Genomic DNA, 6471 nt, shown 5'->3' on the forward strand with positions numbered 1-6471 from the left:
AAAAACATAGTGGTCTCAGTGATAGTGCTACATAAGCCAGTGCTTGCCATTTAATTGGCCAAAGGAAACACCAGGCTGATGATCAGGATCCCGCTGTTTGGGTTTGAAATCAACCCTACTGTGTCCCTATCATCGCCCAGTGCGACACACTACTGCATCGACTACCTACCGTCGGTGTTACTTACCCTCGGTTTCTGGTTCAGCACTCAAGGTAGGACCAGGTACTCCACGCACATCACCGTCTAAGGACCTGTCTGTGCCCGGGTTCTCTGCACTTCTACTGATTGGCTAACAGCCAGTCTTGAAATCTACCTATCGACTAGATTTGAAAACTGGCCAGCTAGCATAAAATTTTTGCGACCATTTTCCTTGAAATACTACAACGACTTTAATTCATGAATTGATACCCTAGCGATTGTCAGTGCCACTAGTGATCAACAATATGCGAATTGCACAAACATGAGTTTCAACACCTCCCCTCAATTCGCAAATTGGGAATGTTGATATGTTCCCGAAGCACCAAAAACTGTTTTCAGCATTCGGAAATCAGTAGACACATGCTAACTCCAGCGTAGATGAATATCGCAAGTTTTTCCATTTCCAGAAGTCGTCCAGCTTGGCTCTGAAATCGGAAACAAGGTGTGGTTGTAGTTGGTGATAACTTACCGTTGCCTAAACAACCTCCCCAAACACGCCAGAATACCCTTCCAGCAGTTGAGAGCGAGCTCACTCTTTTACATTACGAGACTAACCTTTTCGATGATCAGCTGCTTTCAAAGAACCAGGAATTGATCATTCCATGCATCCATTCATCATTGCCTTACTATGAGTGCTACCCAATAAATATTTTTGCTAAACAACCGCTGAAACATTATAAATTTATAATTTTTAAAGTCTGTTTCACATAGAATCTGGTCGCATCTTTCCATTTACTGCAGCGCCCCTAGTTGTCACATCGCGAATCTATTGACAGTGTTTTGATCCGGATGGCCAGTCAAAAGTTATTGACGATGGAACGCGAAAGGCGAGAGAAAATTCTGCACACTCACGTAGAGAAACCGAAGTGGTCAGGGGTAAAGATCGCGAAATTCCTAAAATATCCTAAATCGACTGTAAATTCGGTGCTGCAACGTTACCGGGAGACCTTTACGGTGGATCGAGCAAAACTAACCAGGCGTAAAAGTGGAACATATGACCGGAAGCTGCGAGCAAAGTTAATTCGATCAGTGCACAATAATCCTGGAATCCCCTGGCGTGATTTGGCGAAAAAGTTCAAGACGAACCATAGTACAGCTCGACGAATTTGTTTGCGAGAAGGCTTGCGGTAGTATCATGCAAGCAAATATCCCAACAGGACGCTGAAACAAAACCTGGTTACCAAAACCAAAGCAAGGAAGTTTTACGAGAAAGTGTTGACCAAGTGCAACGGAAGCATTTTGATGGACGACGAAACTTACGTCCAAAAAGATTTTGGACAATTACCCGGTAACAAATTTTACCTAGCCAAGCGTAAAGGGAATGTTGCGGATAGATTCAAGTTTGTTTTCGCAGATAAATTTGCTCGTAAGTTGATGATTTGGCAAGGGATCTGTAGTTGTGGGAAGAAGACTTAGATTTTCTTGACTGGGGACACAATGAATGGAAATGTTTACAAAGAAGAATGTCTTTAGAAGAAGGTTTCGCCATTAATTCGGTCCCACAAAGGTCCGGCGAAGTTCTGGCCGGACCTGGCAAGCTTCCACTACAGCCGAGATGTCGTTAAGTGGTATAAGGAGAACAAGATCGATTTTGTTGAAAAAAGTATCAATCCACCAAACTGTCCGGGTTTTCATCCCGTCGAGAAATATTGGGCAATAGTTAAGGGTAAACTGATGAAATGTGGCAGAACCATGAAAAAACCCGCTCAAATGGAAAAGTAGTGGAACAAGCTGGCGAATGAGGTTACCAGCAGTACTGTGCAGAAAATGATGGGTGGTATCACAAAAAAAGTTCGAAAATTCATCCGAAAAGCTGACGAATGATTTTTCTGTATTTTTTTCCTTAAAGTTCAATAAATACCCTACAAAAAGACATTTTTACTTTTGTTGTACGTTATTTCTTTGCGAAAAAATGATCTAAAATAAACAAAAAGAATGATGACCGTTTCCAGCTACTCTTCCCCTCTCGTGTTGTTTTTTCTTCATTCAACATTGACTCGAACTTCGAAATTACCTTGGGACTTCTTCTCTCCAAAACGAACTTTTTTGATCGAGTTATATACAAATAAGCATTAAATGTTTTCTGAAAGCCTAAAATACGAATTAAAATCTGTCGATATGAGTTTAAATGAAAAAAAATCTTGAATTTTGTTGAGTAATTCTTGGGTTTTGAAAAAAAAATTGCCCGGAAATTGCCCAGATTTTTGGTCGTCAATGGTGCAATGCAATGCCCAGATTTTGCCAGTTTTAATAGAAAATTGCCCGCCCCCCCAAATAGGTGCTAAAAGCTTCTGGAAACCTCATGCAAGACATTTCCAGCACACCAGAGTAAATGCTGAAACAGTCAGCAAAACGAATCATGGTGGCTGGTTAGTGTGCAGACTACTTTGACCTGTCTCAAGATATTTAAGACTTAAAAAAAGTTATATGAGCAAAAATTGTCAATGGACATTTATCCAGTGCTTTATCTTTCGATTTTGTTTGATTTTTGCCAACTGTTTGGGTTCCTCGAATAAAGTGACATGTCTGCTTAAATTATTTCATTTCACTACTTTTTTTTTCTTTTTGATAGGAGTTTAACCCGTTAAGGTCATTCTTCCTCGATTACACGAACTACGGGAACGAATATCGTTCTAATTTTTGGAGAATATGAAAGTTAGATTACATGTGATCTGGAAATTTAAAGTAGAAAAAGTTGTGATTTTTTTTTCAAAAAAATTGTAATGAAAACAAGAAAATGGGAACAAGCCTCCCATTCTCCCCTACTCTGTTCCTTATCCTGAGCCTGATTTTTAAGTGGAGCCGTACAAAATTCTTCGTGATTCTTCGTAAAAAAAATTCTAGCTTATCATTCAACGACAAACCCCCAGGAACGCTCCTGAGCCTCTGAAGCTCCCGTTCTCCAAACTATCTCCGGTAGCTTCCACGACCACAATAAGCAATCAGAAGGCAGCTACACGTAGGTCGGCCAGTCGTTCGGTTGGCTCTCTCGGTCGTTGGTGAATCTAGGTTGCTCGGCCAATATGAAAGTTGGAAGTGAAAGGGAAAAAATTGTTACCCATACGTCGTCGAATGCCGAATAGCTAGCATGCAAGGGAACTAGCTAGCTCCATTAGCAGCAACCTTGATATTGGATGAAGGTACCCGGCACTGAATGCATGGGAAGAACCGAGAGGAACCAGGAAAATGCGCTGCCAGACCTGGTGACCAACATTTCTGAACCCAAGCATTTCCCGGGGGTTTCATCATTATTCGAGACCCAAAGCTGTTTATCACGACTGAGAAATTTTCTATCGTTTTTTGCAGTACCTATCTATTAGTTCAAAGGAAAGTTTAAAAAACCCAAACTTTATAATATTCCATCATTCCAACAGATTGATACAAAAATATTGCAAAGCATTAGGTATGTACTTGATCTTGAATCCCAACTATTTCGAGTAGATAGGTACACTGAATGACATCATTCTGTCCGATAAACTTGTTACAGTTTCCGTTAAGTACTACACGTTGTCGTTCAAGGTTCGGCCATGGCTAGAACTCAGTTAAGTGGGCACCTACAAAGTTCAGCAAAAGAAAGCAACTATGGCTGCCGTACTAGGAAAGCTGCAGCAGTGGACCGACATTTCTGCATAAATTTCAATAGATTCGCAATCGCGCAACTTTGATAGGGTGGCAGAAAGTGGTAGGTACCTATGTACATATATAAACGGGTTTTTCACTTTTTACCTACACCCAAAATTCAGCCTCTGTGCCAATGGCGTGTAGTCAATTTCATAGCATCATTGGTACAAGAAGATAACGCGACCGGCACTGATTCGATTTGCGCCCACCGGCATTAACCTCCCAGCGCAACCGAATTGCGTATGTCTGAATGAAACAAAATAAAAACGTTTTCGCGTCCCTCCCCATCGCATCACAAGCCGAAGAAGGATGGAAATAAATACCGGCCAACACCAGGCAGCCAGCGAACCGAGCACTGTGCGTGTGAATGTAGCAAAAGCAACAACAAAAACTTCCTTCTAATTCAATCAACCGGCAAACACGGCTAAGCTGTACGTGTGTATGTAGCAAAAGCAACAACAAAAACATTCCTTCAATTTACCGGCAAACAACACCGGCCAAGCTGCCCGCCTTAAGCAGCTGTGTATATGTAGCGTGTGTATGTAATAGCAGGCAGTAAGCAAAGCACAGTTCTCATTCAATGGGTTTCCCGTTCCTTCACTCCCGTTCCCTTTCCCGTTTCCATCTTAAGACAAAGGAATGCATTGAAAGGAGGCCAAACGCCGGGAAGCCGCCGTTGTACGTTTTTTGTGATTGATCGGTAACAGAAAGCCTATGACAAATATACCTCGTCCTGCATGAAGCTCGAATAGTACACTGGTTAGAATGTCGGACTGGCAAGACGATACAATTGGTGATGTGAGTTCGATTCTCACTACAGCGCTGTGGTTTTAATTTTTATTTTCTTGTTTCTGGGATGAATTATCCAATAGGAACGAAATCCCATAAAATGTTTTTCTTGTTTCGCTTGAATGTAGTGGTCATCATTTTGGTTGGGAGCCGAGTCCTTATGCCAGTTACGGTTTTTCAAACATACCGTCTTCGGCACAGTGCACATTTCAGCGCATTATCGGCACAGAGATTTGCTAAATAGGCATTGGATTTTTGCAACCTCTTCTATGGGTGTAGAAACCTTCAGACCGTTCCAGATTAGATACCAGTAGTGCTGTTTGATTTAGGTATAGGTAGCAACTTTGGTAAAAGACTTAGCGACGTTGAATAATTTAGTCGGTTAAAAGTATTTAGTCTCTTTAATAATTATTACCTGCGGTAGTTCAAAACAGCTGGATAAGAATGTCATGAATGTTATGAACGATCACAACAGATCAGGATTCAGATTATGATTAAAGATTATTCAGATGAATGAATAACACAAAAAATTAATCCATAAAATAAGCTTTAATCAACTAGTACATTGGAAAATGAGCCTAACCTGTTATTTAACGAAGAAATTTGTACTAATCTTCAATAGTAATGTGTACACAATATTTGAATTATTTTTTTTTAATTGATTGCTACTTCCATACAACATACAAATTATTAGGTTTGTCAAATGCGTAGAATATAAGAAAAGTTTAAGTGAGGAAAATTTAAGTAATCCTCACAAAACATGCAAATGGAAGCAAACCCGTACACTCAGAATCGAAACAACCCAAAATCGACTTTGCCAAGGCAGCAAAATCAAGTTCAGTTTGCTTTCTTAATTTTGGGGTGTTGTCAATGCACCAAAACCAAAGTTCGTAGCTGGAACTGACCACCCCAAAAAAATTTCCCTTTGTTTTTGGTTTGTTTTGTTGTGTTCCCAAACAACTACCTTTAAGTCGCAATCGAGAAAAATGTCTGGATTACAGGTTGTAAGTATTATTTTAATATATTTCTTTCTGCTTCGTTAACCTGTTAGAGAATTTCCTAGGAAACGTTTATTCTCCAGACGTCTCTTCTTCGTAAGACGCTGTTTTGCATCTGCTGCAGGCGGATTGTAACTAAAAAAAATTCCAACCTGTATTCCGAAAAAAACAGCAGGCCATAAGGAGGAAGAAACTATTCGGGAAATCGGAACTTCCACCCACTAGGAGGGAGCTCCAACTTAAAAATTAGCACTATGCTGGAGCCACCCGGAACAGACTGCAGTGACAGAATAAATCACGAGAAGATTTCCCCAAAACCGTTCCATCATAAATAGACATTTCCAGTAACGATTTAGCAAAGTTTTCACCAGTTCCAGTTATCCGCAGTCTAGATTCACCAGTTCCAGTTACTATACGAAGGTGAGGAATAGTAATCAATAGTAGTTGCTTGCTTGTGTTATCGCTTTTCTAAATTATCTTCATTTTTCATTTCAGGTATACGAGATTCGTACAGGTTAAACCGAAAACTTCTATCAGTTCTGTTCCACAAACTCAAACAAACGAACCTGGATTAGTGCATGCATGCTTCCTGATGCCAAAAGATTCAATTTTTATCAATTTGCGATCTCTTTTACGGCCTGGGTGCAGTATTAGAAACATGTTTTCATTAATAAAATAAATATATTAATAATAAAATAAAAAATAATAAAATTTCCCTTATTGACTATGTATAATCCCTTTTGATAAACGATTCTTAAAACGAAAAATCCCTGCCGAATGACAACACTCCAAAATCAAGTTGCGAGAATGACGTTTATTCTCAAGTTTGGGAAAACCTCCCCAAACTTATTTTCGTCGGGAGTCAG

The 6471-nt window shown here is 40.0% G+C and overlaps 1 long non-coding RNA gene across 1 annotated transcript; it reads left to right on the forward strand.

The window, feature by feature from the left end:
* Nucleotides 1-3245: 3245 nt before the first annotated feature.
* Nucleotides 3246-6191, forward strand: LOC129749818 (uncharacterized). Its single transcript, XR_008738177.1, has 4 exons — nucleotides 3246-3600; nucleotides 3685-3879; nucleotides 5778-6025; nucleotides 6101-6191. It is a non-coding gene; the product is annotated as an uncharacterized LOC129749818 (long non-coding RNA).
* Nucleotides 6192-6471: the final 280 nt, after the last annotated feature.

This window comes from Uranotaenia lowii, chromosome 2, assembly GCF_029784155.1.
Source record: "Uranotaenia lowii strain MFRU-FL chromosome 2, ASM2978415v1, whole genome shotgun sequence".
Classification (NCBI taxonomy): Eukaryota; Metazoa; Arthropoda; class Insecta; order Diptera; family Culicidae; genus Uranotaenia; species Uranotaenia lowii.